The 11,677-nt window shown below is 34.7% G+C and overlaps 1 pseudogene; it reads right to left on the bottom strand.

Moving 5' to 3' along the window:
* Positions 1 to 7,519: 7,519 nt before the first annotated feature.
* Positions 7,520 to 11,075, bottom strand: LOC110422798 (potassium transporter 6-like; annotated as a pseudogene).
* Positions 11,076 to 11,677: the final 602 nt, after the last annotated feature.

Below are 11,677 nucleotides of genomic sequence, written 5' to 3'. Positions count from 1 at the left end.
ATAGTGATAGCTTTTAGTTTGCCATATTCATCTTTTCCAAAAAAATTGATGGCCCCTTTTCCTTTATCATAATATCTGGTTTGTACCTTGTGAGAATTTTCCAAAAATGGTTTCTATCTTCTTTTACTTCCAAAAGATCAATAGCTAGTGAAGTGAGGAAGGAACGCATTTGTTTGAATGGATTTAATTGCTACCTAGCAAGCTAGTGTACGTAAAGGAAGAATTTACTACAAAAAAAGCTGATAAAGATGTCTTACTCCCCACTGTGAGGTTTGTAGGTAGAACACCTCTAGTTTGATTCATTATCCCTACTAAATTTTGTGAATTGAAGTGAAGCAATTCTTTTTCTCATGGCTTAAATAATAAAAAAAGTTTTTGAATTATATCAGTTTATGCAACTGAACTCTTATAATTTTATTGTTGCCAGAAACTCATATATTTTATCCATATAGTTTGATGACATGATTGCAAGACAACTAGGGTGACCAAGACATCAATGCATGCCATATGCCATATTGCAAGTGTGAAATGGGAAATGAGAAAAATTCCTCCTCAACTACCATGTGACCATGTCATTTTTCTTTTTTGCTTAGTCAAAATATAATTCATTTCATTAAGTATCCAACAAGCCAGAAACAGTCAAAATCGACCTCTAAGTCAAGACCCATAGCTAGATCTTACATAGAACAAATGCTTAGCTCTTAATGAGTTACTGGGTGGAGAACAAGATCCGTTAATACCATATATCAAGTATCAGCATTTGTTGCTACACTATTATTACAATGATAACATTACAACATCACCATTAAAACAAAACAATGCCAACAATAGTACAATGATAAACAATATCTACATGACAAGAAAGACAGAGCAACATCATAAACAAAGCAAAGTAACCAAGCCAAAACAACACCATTAACAACTATCAATTGCCTACATTAATACCAAGCATAACCAACCATATACTCGACTATTATATGAAGGTGACACCATCATAAGCATGCAAAAAAACATTGTAACCAAGTGTCGAAATTGCTAATAAATCCCAATCAGCTGTGAACAAAACACAAAGAGGCTGTTACATGATAATTGGAAACATGTGGTAATTTCAACCTCCACAACCAACTAAAGCCCATGGGTAGATAGGAAGAAACAATGCAAATAACCAATAAAGATCCTTGATCAAAATAAACATGTGTAGCCAACCAAACCCCTCAGGCAGATAGAAAGAGACAATCACAATTAGTTAGTCAACGTCATATGAACACCTCGAACTACCACCAAATACTAACCATCACCTCATGCTTCATTGATGTTGACTCTTTACATTTGTGTGCTACAACTTAAGAGATTATGATGCCACAAGAAACAAGGTATCCTACCAAACGTAAAATTTGAGTTGTTACTTAACAATCATGTGCACTCAACGCTTAACATTGGAGCATTAAATTAGCACTTAGAAACCAATTCCAACTTTGGAAAAAAAAACCCCATTAATAAAAAATATAACAAGTTAATGCATGTGCAAACATAGCTAGTAATCATACAATCTGTGGCATCAATAGATGTCAAGAATAACTTCAATTGAAATATATAACACCATGAAATAAAAGAAATTGATGCTACAAAAAGCAAATTGAGAAATTCACCAATGCCGAAACTACCAACAAAGATAATTTGAAATTGTTCACCAAAATTAAATGAAAATCAAACAGCCATGTCAACTAAAGGAAAGAGAGGTTGTAATAGTGTCATGGATTAAGGCCCAACAAAGAAAGCAACTTGCAAAAAATGCCAAGAAAATTTAGCTTATGACCCGTAACTCCCTATGACAAGGAATTATTTTTTCTTTCGACCCCTTCTTTCCAAGCTTTCAAGTCTGCTCTATTTTCTCTCATGGCATTTGTTTTCAATCTTTACAACTTTGGATTGAATTAATTCCTTTGGACAATTAAGGGTGAACTAAAACTTATGTTTATACTCTAAATGTCTTGAGCTTCACGCTAAATTAAATCATTGCAATTTGAAATATCATCATCAGATACCCCTTCAACCATTAAACTCACAGGGTTTAATGGTAGAAATCTCTAAGATGAGCTTGGAATACCCTTCTTCTTTAATCTCTTATATTTTTGTTTGACACCTTGGACTGGAAAATCTTATGAAACTCTTCGACTAGAGTGCATTCCTTTTCATGAACTTCTTGTTGGTTTACCTCATCGCCACTTCTTATTTAATCATGTGGGTTCCCCTCATGGTGATTTAAGACCTTTAGGTCCATGAGTTGGATATCGAGCTGTGCACGTTAAAGAGTTTGTGTTTTAGTTACATGGTCTGCGTGTTAAGTGCTTGTCCCATCATGGGTTACGACTTCATTAGGTTGTTTGCTTTAATATTTTGCTCTCTAAGTGCTTAGACATTTAGTTGTTGGGAATTAGAGGTTCATGGCATTATGGGACTTGACTCCATTAAATTTGGGTTTTCGTGTAGCCCAATGGTTGAGGGCTTATCATGAGGTGTGCTTTAGGCCTTACAATGATCTTGTAAATTGATGCGTGCTTTGGTAGGCCTTGAGCCTTATGCTAACTTGGGCATTAGGCTTGAGTGACCATTGGATGGCCTAACTTCATAAATATATGGTAAGCTCCTCTATTCTTGATGAGTCCGAATCTATGAAGTCAAAAATAGGATTAATGGGCTCATAAACCTAAGATATTCTTTCACCTTTGTCCAATGGAATGGTGGGCTTTTCTTTTGCAATAGGTATGGAAGTTCACCATGCATGTCACTTTTGTCGACATGTGGTTCACCAAGAATAAGCAAGTCAGTAGATGACAACATGGACCAATCTTTCCAATTTAAACATTTTGGTGATTCAAGAAAGCAATTTGGATCGACTTCTTGAATATTTACTTGAAAACGTAGTTGTCGATTGCCAAATGGATTAGGTTTTCTATTTTGTTCTTGGACTTAGTGGTTACCGATATGGTTGTTCTCTCAAAAGCCCTCTGCTTCAACATTTTTTCCCTTATACCAACAAGCTCACCCTATAAGTCAACAATATTTTTGACAATTTGCCTAATTTAAGCATGTAAGAGAACCCTAAAGCATGAAAGCCAAGCTTTTCAAGAGATAGTGTTGAAGCTAAGACTCCAAGGCTTGCTTTGTTTGAACATTTTGCTAGCCATGTCCATCTATCCTTTTCCCCATGTAAGCATGATGATTCATCATCGAAAGCGAATTAAAAATGGAACCCTAATAGCCTTCTGACATTAACTTTCTCATGACCCTTTTGTTTAAGCTTGTCAACAAATGTCTTCTAGCTTTGAGGAATTACGACCATCACCTATCAAATGCTTCTTTAGCCAAGGACGATTCTCACTTTCAATTAGGTCGTTGCAAAGTTTATGGCTTTTAATGTCTGACGATGCTGGTAGAGGAGTGTCATTGTCAAACTCTATAGTAACATCAACATCAATAAGAGCCTAAAGGTAAGACCTTTTGTTGTTGTCCACCATGATTGTTTTGTTCAGAGCGATAAGGAATAGAATTGACCTTTCTGTTTGACTTTTGCTATTTTAGCTTATTGATTAGTTGCCATCCGATTACCTTTCTTACACTAGAAAGCTTCCCTTTGATGATGTTTAGCGAGGAAAGCTTTGAGCTTTTGGTTGAAAAACCAAATTCCATAAAGGTTTTAATGGCTTTTTGAGCATCGGTCATGGCGCTGAAACACAAGAAACAAAAACCTTCATTTTGTTTGTCTTTTTACGTGAAATGAATAAATCCACTTTGTTGACATGTCAAACATATATTGTGTGTAGCCATTTAGGGTTTATTTGTTGTGGTAGATTGGTGACGAAAATGGTGGCTATCTCACTATAGTTATTTGTTATGACTTGTTTTGGGGGGTCTATGATTGGCACATGGACCTAGACGGATATAGCCTATTAGCCTCAAGCAAGCCTCTTACATTCATACATAAACTGAACATTCATAATAATCATTAAACATGCATTGATATATCATATAAACTGTAGAAAGATGCCATCACATCATCATGAATGTTGCCTCATAACGTGTGGAAACGCTCACATTCTTGTATCATATAATTTCAAAACGTAGTTTAAAATCATCTCATTAAACATGTATTTACACTTCGATGCTTAACTGGGCCTTTGACCATGAAAACATAATTTAATAAAATATGCACAATGCCATGTAAGGCTACAACACCATAACATGTTCAATATTCATAATATATACTTAAATAAAGATTGACCTGTTAACAGAACATGATACGACCTTTAGGCTACAAGTGGTTGCTAGATCACTTGTTAAAAAAAGAATGGATCACATTTCTGTCACACTAGTTGCTAGAAAAATATCATTGATCTGTAACAAAAAATGAGAAACTAATATGTGAGTTACAAAAACTCCATGAATGAATATGGGAAAGGAACAAATCAAGGGGTTAGAGCTTTTGTACAAATATAACCTTTAAATAATCATGCATTTATGCTTGTTCATTAATTCTTTGAAAGTGAGTATGAATTATGCCTTTAAGTATACCTTAAAAATCATTTGAATTGAACATAAAACCTTTAAATCATTGAATATAGAATCAAATCAAGTCTTGGAATACTTTTCAAACACAATAAACCATTGGAAACAAGTTTGAGTGCAAGACAATTTACAACACATCAAAAAGGGCTAACTTTCTCACTTTGTACCTAATTCTCAATACTTATAAGGGAGGTAGTGAGACTTATGGGTGAGGTCTCAATACCCTCTTTAAGGGTTTCAAGACTTCCTTCGTGGAAGGATTTTATGGCATTTTGTTTCATAGGTATCAAGACTTCTTCTTTATGTCTTGATACTTCATTCATATAAACCTAGAATTTGGGCTATTTTCAATTCTTATCAATCTCATATAACTCCTAAACTTAAGATCAGTCTTACATCTTAGTTTTCGTCCATAATTGGCTAAGAAACCTCATTCTAAGCATCTTTAACTTAACATGCATTTAAATAACTAAGCAACTTATAAATTAATCAAGTCAACGAACAAGCTAAGGACTAGCTAATGACTATGAAAATGTCCATCTCCTTTAAGACATAATATTAATCATGGTATGTCCCCCATTGCCCTAGGATTTGCGAATGGTATGACCCTCATTAACCTAGTAAAGTGTAGCACACTTAGGAATGGAATCACTACCTCACTTCCGTTTTCACAAAGAAATAGTAATGGTATAGCCCTTGTTACCTTGGTGCTCGTAGTTGTCAATGGTATAACCTTCATTAACTTTGGCAACCTTTCAAATTATTCCAGTCTATCAATCATTACATAGTCATTGTATAATTCATCAATCTTATTCAGCATATGTCCTGTATATGACATCTTAAACATGTACTCGTACTCATCTCATACAGTATGTGGAATCATTATCACATACATTGTAACATAGCACACATCATGTGCTCATTATTATCTCGTATGGTATGTAGAATCCTCTTCACGTACATTGCAACATAACATACATCATGTGCTCATTTTTATCTTGTATGGTATACGAATCCTTATCACGTACATTGCAACATAGTATATATCATGTGCTCATTCTTATCTCATATACTATGTGGAAACAGCATCACATACATTGTAGCATATCATATTTCACACAATTCATGCATATTTTATCGAAGTGGCGGTTTGATTTTGAAAACTTTTTCAAAACATGGGTTCAATCACAAACATATTTTTCACCTTTAAAAGTAGTAATAGAAATCATGTCAACTAAATAACTCATCAAATCCTGTTTTTAGCTTTACAAATTTAAATAATTTGAAAGTGGTGTATCCACTCACCTTTTTGGAGTGTATCAAACCTTTTCTCAGCTTTTGATGAGTACTTAGTTTTTCCAAAATCACTAATCTTTTCTATTGTTCCTAGCAACATGTAAACGAGTATAGATATTGCTCCTAGCATCATAACTTGTATTCTAACCAAACCTTGATTATAAATTTTCAACCAAACTTCTTCTATCTTTATTTAAATTTGTTGTTTATATTTTAACTATAGTCTTGTCTCTAAAACTTATTTTTATTAAGGGTAACATTACGTTGGTGAGCCCACTATATTGGACAATGCTTGAACCTAACATTAGAAGTTAAAAACCACAACTTTAAGATTTAACAAAAAATTTGGAGTAAAACCTGCAACTTAAATGTTGAAAATTCATTCCCTTACCTAAAAAAATGTTGGAAAACAAGTTTAATGGCTGGAAATCAAGTTGCTCTTAAAGAAAAATGAATTTGAAGCTTGAAGGAAGGTTGAGAGAGTTGAGAGAGCTAATAGAATGGGCTAGTGGCTGAGTATTCACGAAAAATGATTAGGTTTTGAAATATGTGATGTATTTATAGTTAGAAAAGTGAATTAACAAGTTTAACCTTTTATTATTTTGAAGTCTAATGCTTATGAATGGATACTTTGAACCTAGATCTCGATACTTTTGAAACCAATTTTGTTTAGGAGCAGTATTTTACCTGAGTCTCGAGACTTCTTGTGAAAGTCTTGATACCAATGTTTCTGGGTAGCAAGTCTCGAGACCTTTAATTAAAGTTTCAAGGCTTCATTCTTCCAAAGTATAAGGTATTGATACTTCATAGTTAAGTCTCGATACCTTGGTTCTAAGATGCATAGAAAAGCCTGTTAAGCTTATTTACATTTAATACCATTTAAGTAAATGCAAATAAGCAAACACCTCCTAGTTGGATTCAATAAAAATTTAAAAAAAATCAAAATTTAAATTTTGGTTTCAAGAACAAAATCGAAAAAGTTTGACTAAAATGAAATTTTGGCTCTCATATATTATAGCAAACATACTTCAAAAATTAAGAAAAAATAATTCTAAGTTATATCAATACTAAAGAAACCATTACTACCATTTTTTTTTATTTCAACATTGACAATCAACTAAGGTGACAACTATAAAGGATAGAAGGATATGTGGAAGGGATTATAACCAATAAACGAAATCATGCATAATAGATGTTAAAAGCTCACTTAAGGATTCACCCAACTATCCTCTTATAAAAGTTAGGGGTTTCATGTCCTCGCCTTTTTGTCATGATGCTTGGTACATAGCAACTTTTCTTTCATAGAAAATATCATTTAATCATGTCATGTATCACATACCATGTGAACATAAAATACCAATTGCTATTAAATTTGACCATCCTTAATTTTCTATTACGGATTAAGAGTTTATGTGGATATAATAAAAAAATATCAGTTTTTTTTATATACAAATTAAAACATAAGAGCTTTTTTTAGATATAATGAAAATTCAAAGAATCAGTTGAAAAATTATTTATTCAAGAGCTTTTTTGTTAATTAACCATTCTTGTTATTTTTCCCCATTTATTTGGCACATACAAATATGAGCAATAAGCTCAAGTAGGTTTATTTTATACTATTATTTTTCTCTTGATGCACAGACATCAGACTCTACAATTATATAGTGCAGACCATACCGACCTCCACAAAAGCTGGATGAGGAATGTTTAATGCCACATGGGGCTCTCTACAATTTTTGTCAAAGAAAACATAGGTCATGATGAGGAATTGCTTGAGTAAGTTTGAGCCATTGCGTACTGCTAAATGTGACTGGCCCAAGAAATATGCAGTGCCGCTCTCCCTGGCGTCAATTAATTCTTGTAGCTCCTCCCTCACAAGCACACGCATTTTTGGACTAGTAGTAGGCAGCATAAACTGAACCTTCTTTGTCCTCTTGCCTTCGTTATCTGCATCATGCACTGGACTCGTCACATTCATCTGAGGTTCTGCATTGGCTGAGCCTGCGCCTCACATACTTAGGCAGGTATCGTGTAAGGACATTAGAGCACTCTCTTCGGGCAAATGTCTTCCAACAACAATCATTCTTCCCTCAGGCGACATCAAGGACTCAAAATCATGCTCTTCCAATGAAATAAACTCTCCAATCGAGCCAATGATCTGTTCCTCAAAGTCGTCTGTGTCCCTGATATGATCACAATATCCATACCGTACAATGCATCGGTAGATTTTATATTCTCTAGGTCCAACTCTGCCGATAAGATACCACCTATCTGGGGAAACAAAAGGAACTGGTAGAGACTTGAAGGACACAAAAATCAGCACTTGATAAAAGGCAGGGAGGTTTGTGATGAAATGGGAGAAAAAAGCTGGGATTCCTGTCACTATGTCTGTGTATATAAAGCCAATTCCAGGTACCCTGGAAACTCCAAGACCTGGGCTAAGATTTGTAAGCCATTCCATGGACAGCTTGTTTTCTAAGTCAAACTCGTTTTTCTTCATTGTTCCATAATGCCATGCAACCATGACAGTCATGGACAGGACCAAAAGAACAACTAGGTACCAAGCTCCCTTGTGAAAATTTAACATGCTGGATGATAGATACATGGCCTCAATGGAGCCAAAGAACATTAAAAGCAAGCAGATATCAGCAAACTCTTTTCCCAGAACAGAACAATCACAAGTGACATTAGACAAGTTGTTACAAGCATGCCAGAGACTAAAGCCATACCTGCAAGAAATAAACCAATGTTTATTAGATCTAAAAGAACTATACCATTCAAACATCAGGCTTCCTCGAAGCATTTATTATTTGTTTTTTTTTTTATTCAATGAAGTGCTACTAATTTACTAATAGCGCAGTATCACAAACTTGATACAAATATGGGATAAATTTCAATCAATACACTTTTCCTACTCTTAGCACTCAACTATTCTTTATATGTACAAACCATTCATACTCTATACAATTTTCCTAGTACTGTTTATATCTCAAGAATGTTATAGAGAAAGAGGATGACGTTTAGCAGAGTTACTTGATGCATTTCCAATTCGAACAGTGTCATGGAAACCTATAGTAACACCAATGCTAAGAACCATTAGTATCCAGTTGACATCTGGAATATAAACCTGCCCATGTATCTTACTCGATGTATGAATAACTTTGACTCTGGGGAAACAACCAAGTGCATGGCACTGGCTTATAATGGAAAAACAAGCTGTTATGGTCGCCTGGCTTCCAGTAGCAGAAGCAAGTAGAGATAAAATTATGAAGACATGGTGAACATGTTCTGCAATGCCATCCATTCTTTAGTTAGCAATGAAAGCGTCAATTTAAAGCATCCAACAAGCACAAAGTAGAAAGCAGGTGAACAAGTTACCAGGTACAGATTTATAAAGATGATTATAATCTTCGGGAACATCAGAGTAGTTCTTTGGGGAGAGTGTATGGGAGATGAATGCTGCTTGACCCGCATAACATAAAATAAGAAATGGGTAGATCAAGCTGATAAATATCATCTGCAACAGAGACAAGAAAATGTTGTCAATCTAAATTTGCATGATGCATAGCAGTGCCAAAATGCCACCAAGATTAATTGCCTTGATTGATTTCATCGAGAAATGACCCAGATCAGCAAACTTTGCCTCTGATCCTGCTAAATGTACAATGCTTATGTAGTTTGAAAACTAGTAGTATCACAAACCATCATGTTATGCTCATTAGGAATCAGAATATGAGCGATCAACTGGAATTTACTTGAACTTCAGCTTAAATAACCTGCTACACAGAGAATGACACTTCCCAATGCCCTCCAACTCTCCACGCTAGTATTTTTTACAAACTTGTACATGTATGTTGGGAGATTGCACATATGATTTTTGGATCGCAGTGCACAATGTTATATATACCCACTCCACCGATAAGCAAGAGCCATAGAATGACTATTGGAGCAAATATGAACCCAATTTTATGGCTCCCATAGTGTTGCATTGTGAAAAGGCAGACCAATATGGCACAAGCGCAAGGCACAGACACATCTGAAACAAATTAAGAGGCCAAGAGATTGGGCAAATCAGCAACAGATAAATCAATTTTTTGTTGAAAACCTAGAGGTAAACTGTATAGTTCTTACAAGCCAAAAATGGACATGCAATCCTGAAAATGGAATCTTGATAAATTCATCCTCAGAAAAAGGGATAAGTTTAGATTGTGTACAGAATTAGGAACATGTCATTTGGAAAAAGAACCAAAGAATGAAACAACAATATATATATGTATATATATATATATATATAAACAAAGAAAATTATATGAAATATCCAATGCAAAGAAATTGAGTTTCATAGCACTTACATTTCTTTAACTTTTTAGACATGGACTCGTCTGTTTCATGGGAAGAGGAAACTGTAAAAATCACAGCACAGCAAGTTATTAGCCAAAGATTGATGAATGGTTGGCACATTATGATTGAACTTTTTGCATTTGTGATCTTACTACTGGCTCTTACATTTGATATATGGTAATGATCGTTGAAGGCCTGATGAAGCTGATAAAACTGGTAAAAGAAAACAAAAAAGGGAAATATAAAATTGAACAAACTGTTCAAGTTGAATGAGATCACCCATAAGAAAAGCACTATCCCAAAAATTGAGAATTTGGTCAGGTTTGTCAAACCAGAAATAGCTGGAGCAAGCACTGCATCGCCTATTATCATGCAAGAACCAAACAGTGCCAAGAACAGCATCAAGTAGTGACTACACTTATGCTTCGCAATAGCCCTTCGGGCTCTTGATTCCACCTTGGTCCTGAAAGGACTTCCCGCCTCATAATGCATAACGTCATTAGCACTTTTTATCATTGGGGAGCAGGCCAACTTTTGCATGCCTACACAATAACGAGTCCAAAGCAAAAGTACCACCTACGAAATATTGTTCAAAGGTAAATTCATTTTGCGATCCTATCAACACTACCATTTTAGTTTAAAAAGTGACTCAGCTCATTACCCTCTCCATCATCATCAGCTTTCAGTACTATGAAGGCATACTTCACTAACGAAACAATGGTCAAAGTCCAAAAGATAAAGGAGAAGTATTCATAGACACTTTCTTCTGATTTGAAATCCTTTGGAGGGATTGAACCAAAGACATATAAAGGAGCAGTACTCAAACGACCGTAAACTACTCCAAGCCTTTGGAATGACAAAAGGATTGTATAAATACGATAACAAAAAGGCAGGACAATAAATCAACTTATCACGTTTTCACATGCAGAGCAAGAAACGGGAACAGTTGCACATGTCATTGGATCAATAATTTTGCACGTCTATATCTTTGACCATTTTCATGGCTTGTTTCATTCTTCAACTTCTTTGTTTTGTTTTTTTTCTATATTTCTTTTATTTATTTATTTGTTAAAAAATTATCAGTGCATTTCATATATGGAAGAGTAATTTTACAAAAGCTGCCTGAGCAAGACAGGATCAAGCCAGACGCAACAAGACGCAAGAACACACAACTTAGACTCAAAACAGATTGCGATGAGGTCAATATTAACGCTAAAACATAACACCACCACCTGACCGCAACCTGATTACAGCAATGAAAGAACGCTGCCGGGAGAATAAAAAAGAAGCCAGATGAACAAGACCTACTGTGCACAGAAAGAGAAAACACGAATTTCGATTGTTTGAGTTTGAGGTTCGGATCATTTCAAGTTTGAGTTTAAGTTCATAAATTTCGAGTTTGATTTGGACGATAGTCTAATTCAATTTTATTTATCAAGGTATGTCTTTCAATTTTGATTTTTATTTTTATTAG

This window comes from Theobroma umbraticum, unplaced genomic scaffold (genome assembly GCF_002168275.2).
Source record: "Theobroma umbraticum cultivar Fairchild unplaced genomic scaffold, ASM216827v3 scaffold_146.0, whole genome shotgun sequence".
Taxonomy (NCBI): domain Eukaryota; kingdom Viridiplantae; phylum Streptophyta; class Magnoliopsida; order Malvales; family Malvaceae; genus Theobroma; species Theobroma umbraticum.
Note: the sequence above shows the minus strand (reverse complement) of the source record. Positions and strands in the feature narration are given on the sequence as shown.